This window comes from Anomaloglossus baeobatrachus, chromosome 8 (assembly GCF_048569485.1).
Source record: "Anomaloglossus baeobatrachus isolate aAnoBae1 chromosome 8, aAnoBae1.hap1, whole genome shotgun sequence".
In the NCBI taxonomy this organism is placed as follows: Eukaryota; Metazoa; Chordata; class Amphibia; order Anura; family Aromobatidae; genus Anomaloglossus; species Anomaloglossus baeobatrachus.
This window is the reverse complement of record NC_134360.1, coordinates 9,479,007-9,494,921: the sequence shown is the minus strand read 5'-3', so window position 1 is coordinate 9,494,921 and position 15,915 is coordinate 9,479,007.

Sequence of the window (15,915 nt, the reverse complement as noted above, 5' to 3'; positions counted from 1 at the left end):
TCAGCCCAGATTCAGCCAAATGCCGCAAAGTTGATCGGACGGCGCTTCATAGTACAGATGGACAATGACCCCAAGCATACAGCCAAAGCTACCCAGGAGTTCATGAGTGCAAAAAAGTGGAACATTCTGCAATGGCCAAGTCAATCACCAGATCTTAACCCAATTGAGCATGCATTTCACTTGCTCAAATCTAGACTTAAGACGGAAAGACCCACAAACAAGCAAGACCTGAAGGCTGCGGCTGTAAAGGCCTGGCAAAGCATTAAGAAGGAGGAAACCCAGCGTTTGGTGATGTCCATGGGTTCCAGACTTAAGGCAGTGATTGCCTCCAAAGGATTCGCAACAAAATATTGAAAATAAAAATATTTTTTTGGGTTTGGTTTATTTGTCCAATTACTTTTGACCTCCTAAAATGTGGAGTGTTTGTAAAGAAATGTGACAATTCCTACAATTTCTATCAGATATTTTTGTTCAAACCTTCAAATTAAACGTTACAATCTGCACTTGAATTCTGTTGTAGAGATTTCATTTCAAATCCAATGTGGTGGCCTGCAGAGCCCAACTCGCCAAAATTGTGTCACTGTACAAAGATTTCTGGACCTAACTGTATATAGTAGTGTTTATGGCACCATGTATATAGCATAATATATACAGTTGAAACCCTTAGTTTCCCTCCGCTCTCTATAAAGACACACCTGCAGGTTTTTCCCTCCGCTCTCTATAAAGACACACCTGCAGGTTTTTCCCTCCGCTCTCTATACAGACACATCTGCAGGTTTTTCCCTCCGCTCTCTATACAGACACATCTGCAGGTTTTTCCCTCCGCTCTCTATACAGACACATCTACAGGTTTTTCCCTCCTCTCTATACAGACACATCTGCAGGTTTTTCCCTCCGCTCTCTATACAGACAGATCTGCAGGTGTTTCCCTCCGCTCTCTATACAGACACATCTGCAGGTTTTTCCCTCCACTCTCTATACAGACACATCTGCAGGTTTTTCCCTCCGCTCTCTATACAGACACTTCTGCAGGTTTTTCCCTCCGCTCTCTATACAGACACATCTGCAGGTTTTTCTTCTGTTTTCGGTCAATTAGGAACCAAATTTATTTATATTTGCCAAATTCCAGAATAATGAGAGAGCGAGAATGTTTTCAGGCATTTTTATTACTTTTTGCAAAACGAAAAGTTTCCATACACTAAGAGTACTGTGTCTTTAAAGAATCTGGGACAGCCCATATGATGATGTCATGTCTTTGGAAGCTTCTGATAGGTTTATTGGTAACATCTAAATTAATTAGAGAAACACCTGTGGATGTATTGTAATGCACACCTGAAACACACTGATTCTCTGTGGAGCATCATGTGAAAGTCAAAAGAAATCAGCCCAGATCTGAGGAAAAGAATTGTGGACTTGCACAAGTCTGGTTCATCCTTGGGTGCAATTTCCAGATTCCTGAAGGAGCCTCATTCATCTGTACAAACAATTATACGCAAGTACAAACAAGATGGGAATGTCCGGACATCATGCCACTCAGGAAGGAGACGGGTTCTGTGTACCAAAGATGAACGTGCTTTGGTCAGACATGTGCAGATCAACCCAAGAACAAAAGCAAAAGACCTTGTGAAGATGCTGGAGGAAGCTGGTAAGATTGTGTCATTATCCACAGTAAAACGAGAACTGTATCAACATGGACTGAACGGCCACTCTGCCAGGAAGAAGCCATTACTCCAAAAGAAACAGAAAAAGCCACATTAATGTTTGCAAAGACACACGGGAACAAAGACCTTAATATGTGGAGACACGTCCTGTGGTCTGACAAAACTAAAATTGAATTGTTTGGCTTCAATGACCATCGTTACGTTTGGAGGAAAAAGGGAGAAGCTTTGAAGCCCAAGACACCATCCCAACTGTGACACACAATGGGCAGCATCATGTTGAGGGGTTGTTTTGCTGCAGGAGGGACTGGTGACTTCACAAAATAGATGGCATCCTGAGGAAAGAAGATTATGTGGCCATACTGAAGAACATCTCAAGACATCAGCCAGGAACTTAAAGCTTGGGCAGAAATGGGTCTTCCAAATGGACAATGTCCCGAAGCTACTGCTAAACTGGTTACACAGTGGCTTAAGGAGAACAAAGTTAATGTTTTGGAGTGGCCATCACAATGCCCTGATCTCAATCCTATTGAAAATGTATGGACAAAGCTGAAAAGGCCTGAGCGAGCGGTGACCTCCAAACATGGCTCAGCTACACCAGATCTGTCAGGAGGAATCGGCCCAAATTCCACCAACTATTGTGAGAAGCTTCTGGAAGGATCCAAAACGTTTCACCCAAGTCACACAGTGTAAGGGCAATGCCACCAAATACTAATGATATGGAGGAAACGTCACTGTGCAGAATGGAAGAAAAATGCCTGAAAACATTCTCTCTCATTATACTGGAGAGTGGAGGGAAAAACCTGCAGATGTGTCTTTATAGAGAGCGGAGGGAAAAACCTGCAGATGTGTCTTTATAGAGAGCGGAGGGAAAAACCTGCAGATGTGTCTTTATAGACAGCGGATGGAAATTTCTGGTCATATACATATATATATATATATATAGTGGGGAGAAAAAGTATTTAGTCAGCCCCCAATTGTGCAAGTTCTCCCCCTTATAAAGATGAGATTTGCCTGTACTTTACATCAGAGGTGACCACAACTATGAGAGACACAATGAGAAAACAAATCCAGAAAATCAACGCGTCTGATTTGGCAAGATTTTATTTTCAAATTATGGTTGAAAATACGTTTTTGGTCATCTAAAAACATGCAAGATTTCTGCCTCTCACAAACCTGTGACTTCTTCTGTAAGAGGCTCCTCTGTCCTCCACTCATTACCTGTAGAAATTGCACCTGTTTGAAATTGTTATCTTTATAAAAGACACCTGTTCACAACCTCAAACAGTCACACTCCACTATGTTGAAGACCAAGGAGCTGTCGAAGGACACCAGAAACAAAACTGTAGCCCTGCACCAGGCTGGGAAGACTGAATCTGCAATAGGCAAGCAGCTTGGTACGATGAAATCAACTGTGGGAGCAATAATAAGAAAATGGAAGACATACAAGACCACTGATAATCTCCCTCAATCTGCGGTTCCATGCAAGATCTCACCTTGTGGAGTCAAACTGATCACAAGAACGATGAGCAAAAATCCCAGAACCACACGGGGGGATCTAGTGAATGACCTGCATAGATCTGGGACCATCGTAACAAAGGCTACTGTCAGAAACACACTACACCACCAAGGACTCAGATGATGCAGTGCCAGACGTGACCCCTGCGTAAGCCAGTACATGTCCGGGCCCGTCTGAAGTTTGCTAGAGAGCATTTGGATTATCCAGAAGAGTATTGGGAGAATGTCATAAGGTCTGATGAAACCAAAATAAAGCTGTTTGGTAGAAATACAACTTGTCGTGTTTGGAGGAGACAGAATACTGAGTTGCATCCAAAGAACACCATACCTACTGTGAAGCATGGTGGTAGCAACATTATGCTTTGGGGCTGTTTCTCTGCAAAAAAACCAGGACAACTGATCCGTGTACATGAAAGAATGAATGGGGCCATATATTGTGAGAGTTTGAGTGCAAACCTCCTTCCTTCAGTAAGGGCATTGAAGATGAAACACACTGCTGGGTCTTTCAGCATGATAATGATCCCATGCAAACTGCCAGGGCAACAAAGGAGTGGAATGGCCTGGAGTGGCCTAGCCAGTCTCCAGATCTCAATCCCATAGAAAACCTTTGGAGGGAGTTGAAAGTCCATGTTCCCCAGTGACAGGCCCAAAACATCACTGCTCTAAAGGAGATCTGCATGGAGGAATGGGCCACATACCACCAACAGTGTGTGCTAACCTTGTGAAGACTTATAGAAAACATTTCACCTCTGCCATTGCCAACAAAGGATATAACAAAATATTGAGAGATGAACTTTTGTTATTGACCAAATACTTATTTTCCACCATAATTTGCAAAAAAATTTCTTCCAAATCAGTCGCAGTGATTTTCTGGATTTTTTTTCTCATTTTGTCTCTCGTAGTTGTGGTCACCTCTGATGTCAATTACAGGCAAATCTCATCTTTATAAGGGGGAGAACTTGCACAATTGGGGGATGAATAATTATTTTTTTCCCCACTGTGTATATATACAGTTAGGTCCAGAAATATTTGGACAGTGACACAATTTTGGCGAGTTGGGCTCTGCATGCCACCACATTGGATTTGAAATGAAACCTCTACAACAGAATTCAAGTGCAGATTGTAACGTTTAATTTGAAGGTTTGAACAAAAATATCTGATAGAAATTGTAGGAATTGTCACATTTCTTTACAAACACTCCACATTTTAGGAGGTCAAAAGTAATTGGACAAATAAACCAAACCCAAAAAAAAAATTTTTATTTTCAATATTTTGTTGCGAATCCTTTGGAGGCAATCACTGCCTTAATTCTGGAACCCATGGACATCACCAAACGCTGGGTTTCCTCCTTCTTAATGCTTTGCCAGGCCTTTACAGCCGCAGCCTTCAGGTCTTGCTTGTTTGTGGGTCTTTCCGTCTTAAGTCTGGATTTGAGCAAGTGAAATGCATGCTCAATTGGGTTAAGATCTGGTGATTGACTTGGCCATTGCAGAATGTTCCACTTTTTTGCACTCATGAACTCCTGGGTAGCTTTGGCTGTATGCTTGGGGTCATTGTCCATCTGTACTATGAAGCGCCGTCCGATCAACTTTGCAGCATTTGGCTGAATCTGGGCTGAAAGTATATCCCGGTACACTTCAGAATTCATCCGGCTACTCTTGTCTGCTGTTATGTCATCAATAAACACAAGTGACCCAGTGCCATTGAAAGCCATGCATGCCCATGCCATCACGTTGCCTCCACCATGTTTTACAGAGGATGTGGTGTGCCTTGGATCATGTGCCGTTCCCTTTCTTCTCCAAACTTTTTTCTTCCCGTCATTCTGGTACAGGTTGATCTTGGTCTCATCTGTCCATAGAATACTTTTCCAGAACTGAGCTGGCTTCATGAGGTGTTTTTCAGCAAATGTAACTCTGGCCTGTCTATTTTTGGAATTGATGAATGGTTTGCATCTAGATGTGAACCCTTTGTATTTACTTTCATGGAGTCTTCTCTTTACTGGTGACTTAGAGACAGATACACCTACTTCACTGAGAGTGTTCTGGACTTCAGTTGATATTGTGAACGGGTTCTTCTTCACCAAAGAAAGTATGCGGCGATCATCCACCACTGTTGTCATCCGTGGACGCCCAGGCCTTTTTGAGTTCCCAAGCTCACCAGTCAATTCCTTTTTTCTCAGAATGTACCCGACTGTTGATTTTGCTACTCCAGGCATGTCTGCTATCTCTCTGATGGATTTTTTCTTTTTTTTCAGCCTCAGGATGTTCTGCTTCACCTCAATTGAGAGTTCCTTAGACCGCATGTTGTCTGGTCACAGCAACAGCTTCCAAATGCAATACCACACACCTGTAATCAACCCCAGACCTTTTAACTACTTCATTGATTACAGGTTAACGAGGGAGACACCTTCAGAGTTAATTGCAGCCCTTAGAGTCCCTTGTCCAATTACTTTTGGTCCGTTGAAAAAGAGGAGGCTATGCATTACAGAGCTACGATTCCTAAACCCTTTCTCCGATTTGGATGTGAAAACTCTCATATTGCAGCTGGGAGTGTGCACTTTCAGCCCATATTATATATAGAATTGTATTTCTGAACATGTTTTTGTAAACAGCTAAAATAACAAAACTTGTGTCACTGTCCAAATATTTCTGGACCTAACTGTATATATATATATATATTGTACACAAATTCGTTACAGTCATCGTCAAGCTCCACAATAACCCAAGATAACTACTCGTTGCTACCACCTATAATTTATACAGGCCCATTGGACACCTGTTGCTGGTAACGTTTCGCCACATGAGGCTTCAGGGTTCAGGGGGGGCGATATATAGAGCAAGAGGAACAAAGCTATTACATTTTATATATTAAATATGAAAATTAGGCAGTGTTTATAAAAAATATACAAGAGTTATTACAAATGGGACAAAACAATACGGTATATACAGTTACATAAAATAAAAAGGATAAACAAAAGAAAAAAGTGCTTGACCTGTGATCATAGGGATGGCATAATTCTTTAGGAGGGAAAAGCTCTGATTGAAATATGGAACAATCCTACAGTGAACTGTTTCTTCCAGACTGAACTAAAATGTCAGGGGGGATTAGGGGGGGATGGGACATACAAGGAACGTAGGGAGGCTAGGAGTAATAAAGGTGTTAATAGGATGAAATGTCTACTGGCAAATGCAAGAAGTCTTGCAAACAAAATGAATGAATTAGAGACTCTTATGTCAACCGTGGATTATGATGTGGTGGGCATTACGGAAACCTGGCTGGATGAAAGCCATGACTGGGTGACAAACATACAGGGTTATAGTACATTTGGGAAGGACAGGAAAGGCCAAAAAGGTGGTGGGGTGTGTATATTTATTAAATCTAACCTAAAACCTGTGTTGTATGATGACATTGAGGGGAACAGCAACAATGTAGAGTCAGTATGGGTAAATGTACATGGGGAGGGGAATAATGGAAAAATGCTAATTGGAGTTTGCTATAAGCCTCCTAACATACCTGAACAAATAGAGGGTGAAATGCTGGAACAAATTGAAAAGGCAGCTAATAATAATAATCGGGTTCTTATTATGGGGGATTTCAACTATCCAGACATACAGTGGGACATAGAATCTTCTGGTTCTGCTAAAAGCTGTAAGTTCTTATCTACCATTCAAGACCATTTCCTCTTTCAGATGGTAGATGAACCGACCAGGGGAGATAATTTGCTAGATCTGGTCCTGTCAAATAGACCGGATACAATTTCAGATCTACAGGTCCGGGAGCACTTATCAGGGCCGGGAGCACTTGGGCACCAGCGATCATAATATGGTAAGCTTCAACATAATATTCAATAGAACATTTCAAAGGGGGAATGCTAAAACCTGGAATTTTAGGAAAGCTGATTTCAACAAATTAAGGGAAGAGCTTAAATGTGTAGATTGGGACAAAGTCATGGTAACTGGGGATACCGAACATAAATGGGGTAAGTTTAAGGATATACTGCTAGAGTCCTGTAAAAAACGTATACCCAGTGGTAATAAAATGTCCAGGAATAAAAAGAAACCACTATGGATAAATAAGACTGTACAAAGTATAATAAAACAAAAACAAAGGGCATTTAAAATCTTAAAGGCTGAGAATACAGAAATAGCATTGCAGGAGTATAAAGATATCAATAGGAAATGTAAAAAAGAAATCAAACAAGCAAAACTAGCTACTGAAACAAAAATCGCCAATGACATTAAAATAAATCCCAAAATCTTTTATAAATACATTAATGCCAAAAGGAAAACAAAGGATAGTATCGGCCCCTTAAAATATAATAACAAGTTAGTTATAGAGGACAAACAAAAGACTGAGATATTAAATAGGCATTTCTCATCTGTATTCACCAAGGAACTGACTGTACCAGGGATCATTCAACAAGTGAAAAATCAAAGTCCACCACCCGATATAATTAATTTAACACAAGATGAAGTACGCCTACGTCTGAGTAAATTAAACATTGACAAATCCCCAGGGCCAGATGGCATTCATCCACGAATATTGAGGGAATTGAGCTCCGTAATTGACAGACCGCTGTATCTCATCTTTTTAGACTCACTTGTAACAGGGTTGGTGCCTCAGGATTGGAGGATTGCTGATGTGGTACCGATATTTAAGAAAGGTAAGAGGGTAGATCCAGGCAACTACCGTCCAGTAAGCCTGACATCAGTAGTATGCAAAGTTTTTGAGGGCATTTTAAGGGATGACATGCAAAAATATATTGCAGAAAATAATATGATAACTGACAAACAGCATGGATTCATGAAAGATAAGTCGTGTCTAACCAACCTGTTGGGGTTCTATGAGGGGGTAAGTGCAAACCTGGATATTGGTAATGCAGCTGATGTGATTTATTTGGACTTTGCAAAGGCATTTGATACTGTACCACATAATAGCCTTATACTAAAGCTCCAGAAGCAAGGACTAGGGGACACAATATGCAACTGGGTAAGGAATTGGCTAAAAGATAGGAAACAAAGAGTAGTCATAAATGGTACATTCTCTAAATGGGCAATAGTCAGCAGTGGGGTGCCGCAGGGATCTGTGCTTGGACCGATTCTTTTTACTCTCTTTATTAATGACCTTGTGGATGGGATTGATAGTACAGTGTCAGCCTTTGCCGATGACACCAAACTATGTAGGATATTAAAAACTGACCTGGATAGTACAATATTACAAAAAGATCTGGATAAGATGTCAGAATGGGCAGATACTTGGCAAATGAGATGTAATGGTGATAAATGTAAAGTAATGCACCTAGGACGGAGTAATCCTATAGCTGCATATACATTAAATGGAAGTAAACTCGGGACTACAGAACAGGAGAAGGACTTGGGTATTCTCATTACAAATAAGCTGAGCAGCAGCACTCAATGTCAAGCAGCAGCTGCTAAAGCAAACAAGATTCTAGGGTGTATAAAAAGAGAGATTAGATCCCGTGATCCCAACGTATTGTTACCCCTCTATAAATCACTTGTAAGGCCACATCTGGAATACGGGATCCTGTTTTGGGCTCCACATTTTAAAAAGGACATTCAGAAGTTAGAGTCAGTTCAAAGGCGGGCAACTAGACTATTACAAGGAATGGAAGGCCGCCCGTATGATGAGGAATGGAGGCCGCCCGTATGATGAGTAATGGAGGCCGCCATATGATGAGGAATGGAGGCCGCCCGTATGATGAGTAATGGAGGCCGCCCGTATGATGAGTAATGGAGGCCGCCCGTATGATGAGTAATGGAGGCCACCCGTATGATGAGTAATGGAGGCCGCCCATATGATGACAGGTTGAAAAAGTTAGATATGTTTAGCTTAGAAAAAAGACGTCTCAGAGGAGATCTCATTTATATGTATAAATACATGTGTGGTCAATATAAAGGACTGGCACATGACTTATTTCTTCCAAAGACAGTACTAAGGACCAGGGGGCACTCACTGCGAGTGGAAGAAAAGCGATTCCGAAACCTAAATAGGAAAGGGTTCTTTACAGTTAGAGCAGTCAGACTGTGGAATGCCCTACCACAAGAGGTAGTAATGGCAGATACTAGAACAGCTTTTAAAAAAGGGCTGGATGATTTCCTCAGTACACAAAACATTGTTGGTTATAAATGACTTAGTGACTAAATGTAGACCTGGTGGAGGAAGGTTGAACTAGATGGACCTAGGTCTTTTTTCAACCTAAGTAACTATGTAACTATGTAACCAGTGGCGTAACTAGAGTTGGATGGGCCCCGGTGCAAAGTTTAGACCTGGGCCCCCCCTCCACATACACAGACACTTGGGGTAAGGCATACCTCCCAACTTTTAAAGAAGGAAAAGAAGGACAAAGTTTGCGGCGCGCGTAGCGCGCCGCGGCAAATTTTTAGGCCACGCCCCCTAACCACACCCATTTCACAGTCACGCCCATATCCACTCCCCATCCACACCCATTCAGCATGGACACGCAGGCAGCCGGCGGGCCTCCAGCATGGACACGCAGGCAGCCGGCGGGCCTCCAGCATGGACACGCAGGCAGCCGGCGGGCCTCCAGCATGGACACGCAGGGAGCCACAGTGAGGCGGCCGGTCGCCCACACAGTGAGGTGGCCGGTCGCCTTCACAGACAGGCGGCAGGGGGGCGCCCGCACAGACAGGCGGCAGGGGGGCGCCCGCACAGACAGGCGGCAGGGGGGCGCCCGCACAGACAGGCGGCCGGGGGGCGCCCACACAGACAGGCGGCCGGGGGGCGCCCGCACAGACAGGCGGCCGGGGGGCGCCCGCACAGAAAGGCGGCCGGCCGACCGCACAGACAGGCGGCCGGCCGACCGCACAGAGAGGCTCCGGCCGGGGGTGAGGGGGGGGGAGGGAGGGAAATCAGCGCTGGGGAGATTTTACTGTACCAGCAGCAGCACAGGCAGCGCTCCTCTCTGTTATGCCACGTCTACTGGGATGGTAGGAGGGAAAAGCAGGGAGGCGGAGAGAGAGTGGGTGGGCGGAGCCCGGGAGCCGGCCGTCCCGATCGTGGCAACGGGACAAACAACGTAAAGCGTGAAAGTCCCGCTGTATCCGGGACGGTTGGGAGGTATGGGGTAAGGGATAATGACACTGACACTCGGGGTACAGGATAATGACGCTGACACTTGGCTCTCACCCACAGCACCCTGAAATCCCTCTATCAGCACCCAGCTTTCCTATGTTCTGATATTTATCTTGTCCTCAGCACCCAGCTTTCCCATATCAGAGCATGAGAAAGCTGGGTGCTGAGAGATGTATATCAGAACATGGGAAAGCTGGGTGCTGAGAGATGTATAGCAGAGCATGGGAAAGCTGGGTGCTGAGAGATGTATAGCAGAGCATGGGAAAGTTGGCTGCTGAGGGAAAGAGCCTTTTTCCCTCAGCACAAAACATTTCCATCCCATACTTGTATCTTTGTCCCCCCTGTATAAAGTTCTCAAAATACTATAACAGCCCCCACATAGCCTTCCAAATAATTGTATAAAGGGTCTCACATAACCCTTCATATATTAGAATGCAGATACATAGCCCTCCATATATTATAATGCACCCCCATAATCCTCCATGTATAAAGTAGCCCTTCAATTATAATGCATTTCCCATAGTTCTCCATGTATTAAAATTCACCCCATAGTTCTCCATATATTATACTGCACCACATAGTCCTCCATGTTTTATAATGCACTTCCATAGTCCATGTATAAGGTAGCCTCCATAGTCCTCCATATATTATAATGCAGCCCCCATAGTCCTATATGTATTATAATCCAGCCCCATCAATTTTCATATTGTATTATGCAGCCCCATACTCCTCCATGTATAATGTACCCCTAGTCCATGTATAAGGTGTCCTTCATGTTTTTTATGCAGTCCCATAGACCTCCATGTGTCATGCAGCCAGCCACCCCAGGGCCTCCATGTGTCATGCAGCCAGGCCCCTCCAGGGCCTCCATGTGTCATGCAGCCAGGCCCTCAGGCCTCCATGTCATGCAGCCAGGACCCTCCAGGCATCCATGTGTAATGCAGCCAGGCCCCTCCAGGCCTCCATGTGTCATGCAGCCAGGCCCCTCCAGGCCTCCATGTGTCATGCAGCCAGGCCCCTCCAGGCCTCCATGTGTCATGCAGCCAGGCCCCTCCAGGCCTCCATGTGTCATGCAGCCAGGCCCCTCCAGGCCTCCATGTGTCATGCAGCCAGGCCCCTCCAGGCCTCCATGTGTCATGCAGCCAGCCACCCCAGGGCCTCCATGTGTCATGCAGCCAGCCACCCCAGGCCCTCCATGTGTCATGCAGCCAGGCCCCCAGGCCTCCATGTCATGCAGCCAGCCCCCCCAGGCCCTCCATGTGTCATGCAGCCAGGCCCCCAGGCCTCCATGTCATGCAGCCAGGCCCCTCCAGGCCTCCATGTGTCATGAAGCAAGGCCCCTCCAGGCTTCCATGTGTCATGCAGCCAGGCCCCTCCAGGCCTCCATGTGTCATGAAGCAAGGCCCCTCCAGGCTTCCATGTGTCATGCAGCCAGGCCCCTCCAGGCCTCCATGTGTCATGCAGCAAGGCCCCTCCAGGCCTCCATGTGTCATGCAGCCAGGCCCCTCCAGGCCTCCATGTGTCATGCAGCAAGGCCCCTCCAGGCCTCCATGTGTCATGGAGCCAGCAAAATAAAAAAACAAGTACCTCTCTTCTCCTTTTGACCCCTGCAACCACGGTAGTTATGACCCTGCCCCCATATGTCACACACACTGCTCCCCATACAGCCTGCACCCCCCATAGCACACACACTACACCCCCATATGTCACACACCCTGCCCCACATATCTCACCCTGCCTGTACCCCAACTTACCCCTCTCAAACACTCTGCACCCCTTCACATGCTTCTGTCACAGTCTGCAGCCCTCATATGCACTCACCCTGCAGCTCCATCTTCCCTCATATGCCACTCACCCTGCACTCCCCTCCCCCTCGTGCCCCCTCTTTTCTCATTACCAGTCATCATGTGTCCATGTCTCCTTCAGGAATCCGTATCTTCTGATGCTTTCTGCCCGGCAATCCTGTGTCTCCTCCCACACAGTCACATGGGCGTGACATCATCGCAGGTCCTGGAAGGATGGATTTCGTCTGCTGTGCAGGAGCGCTTCTGCTCTGCCGCAGCTCAGAAACGCCTGGTGGGTCTCTCCAGGTCAGGGGGCCCCTCTGCCCCCTGCTGACACCGGGCCCCCTGACTCACAGGCCGGCCCCCTGGCGGTCGCGTAGTCGGCCACTACACAGCGCATCTCCTCTGTTACAGAGAGGAGCCGGCTGTGCAGAGCGGCTGCCGGGCCCCTAAAACCCTGCGGGCCCGGTCGCAGTGGCGACCGCTGCGACCGCGGTCGTTACGCCCCTGTATGTAACTATGTCAACTAAGAATCTGTATTTATTAGAGTCCCACATATTTCCCCTTTGTGACCTCAGATGGGAGCTGGTCAAAAAAATAATAGGCTACAAATTCTTCAGGACATCTGCTTCCCTGGAGGCCCCAGATGGAAGGTATTAATCAGTGGCGTAACTAGAGTTGGATGGGCCCCGGTGCAAAGTTTAGACCTGGGCCCCCCCTCCACATACACAGACACTTGGGGTAAGGCATACCTCCCAACTTTTAAAGAAGGAAAAGAAGGACAAAGTTTGCGGCGCGCGTAGCGCGCCGCGGCAAATTTTTAGGCCACGCCCCCTAACCACACCCATTTCACAGTCACGCCCATATCCACTCCCCATCCACACCCATTCAGCATGGACACGCAGGCAGCCGGCGGGCCTCCAGCATGGACACGCAGGCAGCCGGCGGGCCTCCAGCATGGACACGCAGGCAGCCGGCGGGCCTCCAGCATGGACACGCAGGGAGCCACAGTGAGGCGGCCGGTCGCCCACACAGTGAGGTGGCCGGTCGCCTTCACAGACAGGCGGCAGGGGGGCGCCCGCACAGACAGGCGGCAGGGGGGCGCCCGCACAGACAGGCGGCAGGGGGGCGCCCGCACAGACAGGCGGCCGGGGGGCGCCCACACAGACAGGCGGCCGGGGGGCGCCCGCACAGACAGGCGGCCGGGGGGCGCCCGCACAGAAAGGCGGCCGGCCGACCGCACAGACAGGCGGCCGGCCGACCGCACAGAGAGGCTCCGGCCGGGGGTGAGGGGGGGGGAGGGAGGGAAATCAGCGCTGGGGAGATTTTACTGTACCAGCAGCAGCACAGGCAGCGCTCCTCTCTGTTATGCCACGTCTACTGGGATGGTAGGAGGGAAAAGCAGGGAGGCGGAGAGAGAGTGGGTGGGCGGAGCCCGGGAGCCGGCCGTCCCGATCGTGGCAACGGGACAAACAACGTAAAGCGTGAAAGTCCCGCTGTATCCGGGACGGTTGGGAGGTATGGGGTAAGGGATAATGACACTGACACTCGGGGTACAGGATAATGACGCTGACACTTGGCTCTCACCCACAGCACCCTGAAATCCCTCTATCAGCACCCAGCTTTCCTATGTTCTGATATTTATCTTGTCCTCAGCACCCAGCTTTCCCATATCAGAGCATGAGAAAGCTGGGTGCTGAGAGATGTATATCAGAACATGGGAAAGCTGGGTGCTGAGAGATGTATAGCAGAGCATGGGAAAGCTGGGTGCTGAGAGATGTATAGCAGAGCATGGGAAAGTTGGCTGCTGAGGGAAAGAGCCTTTTTCCCTCAGCACAAAACATTTCCATCCCATACTTGTATCTTTGTCCCCCCTGTATAAAGTTCTCAAAATACTATAACAGCCCCCACATAGCCTTCCAAATAATTGTATAAAGGGTCTCACATAACCCTTCATATATTAGAATGCAGATACATAGCCCTCCATATATTATAATGCACCCCCATAATCCTCCATGTATAAAGTAGCCCTTCAATTATAATGCATTTCCCATAGTTCTCCATGTATTAAAATTCACCCCATAGTTCTCCATATATTATACTGCACCACATAGTCCTCCATGTTTTATAATGCACTTCCATAGTCCATGTATAAGGTAGCCTCCATAGTCCTCCATATATTATAATGCAGCCCCCATAGTCCTATATGTATTATAATCCAGCCCCATCAATTTTCATATTGTATTATGCAGCCCCATACTCCTCCATGTATAATGTACCCCTAGTCCATGTATAAGGTGTCCTTCATGTTTTTTATGCAGTCCCATAGACCTCCATGTGTCATGCAGCCAGCCACCCCAGGGCCTCCATGTGTCATGCAGCCAGGCCCCTCCAGGGCCTCCATGTGTCATGCAGCCAGGCCCTCAGGCCTCCATGTCATGCAGCCAGGACCCTCCAGGCATCCATGTGTAATGCAGCCAGGCCCCTCCAGGCCTCCATGTGTCATGCAGCCAGGCCCCTCCAGGCCTCCATGTGTCATGCAGCCAGGCCCCTCCAGGCCTCCATGTGTCATGCAGCCAGGCCCCTCCAGGCCTCCATGTGTCATGCAGCCAGGCCCCTCCAGGCCTCCATGTGTCATGCAGCCAGGCCCCTCCAGGCCTCCATGTGTCATGCAGCCAGCCACCCCAGGGCCTCCATGTGTCATGCAGCCAGCCACCCCAGGCCCTCCATGTGTCATGCAGCCAGGCCCCCAGGCCTCCATGTCATGCAGCCAGCCCCCCCAGGCCCTCCATGTGTCATGCAGCCAGGCCCCCAGGCCTCCATGTCATGCAGCCAGGCCCCTCCAGGCCTCCATGTGTCATGAAGCAAGGCCCCTCCAGGCTTCCATGTGTCATGCAGCCAGGCCCCTCCAGGCCTCCATGTGTCATGCAGCAAGGCCCCTCCAGGCCTCCATGTGTCATGCAGCCAGGCCCCTCCAGGCCTCCATGTGTCATGCAGCAAGGCCCCTCCAGGCCTCCATGTGTCATGGAGCCAGCAAAATAAAAAAACAAGTACCTCTCTTCTCCTTTTGACCCCTGCAACCACGGTAGTTATGACCCTGCCCCCATATGTCACACACACTGCTCCCCATACAGCCTGCACCCCCCATAGCACACACACTACACCCCCATATGTCACACACCCTGCCCCACATATCTCACCCTGCCTGTACCCCAACTTACCCCTCTCAAACACTCTGCACCCCTTCACATGCTTCTGTCACAGTCTGCAGCCCTCATATGCACTCACCCTGCAGCTCCATCTTCCCTCATATGCCACTCACCCTGCACTCCCCTCCCCCTCGTGCCCCCTCTTTTCTCATTACCAGTCATCATGTGTCCATGTCTCCTTCAGGAATCCGTATCTTCTGATGCTTTCTGCCCGGCAATCCTGTGTCTCCTCCCACACAGTCACATGGGCGTGACATCATCGCAGGTCCTGGAAGGATGGATTTCGTCTGCTGTGCAGGAGCGCTTCTGCTCTGCCGCAGCTCAGAAACGCCTGGTGGGTCTCTCCAGGTCAGGGGGCCCCTCTGCCCCCTGCTGACACCGGGCCCCCTGACTCACAGGCCGGCCCCCTGGCGGTCGCGTAGTCGGCCACTACACAGCGCATCTCCTCTGTTACAGAGAGGAGCCGGCTGTGCAGAGCGGCTGCCGGGCCCCTAAAACCCTGCGGGCCCGGTCGCAGTGGCGACCGCTGCGACCGCGGTCGTTACGCCCCTGGTATTAATACTATATTTCCCAACATGATTTTAGCTTTCCACAGATGGGAAATATGTCCTATTCAACCCCATCTATTGGATC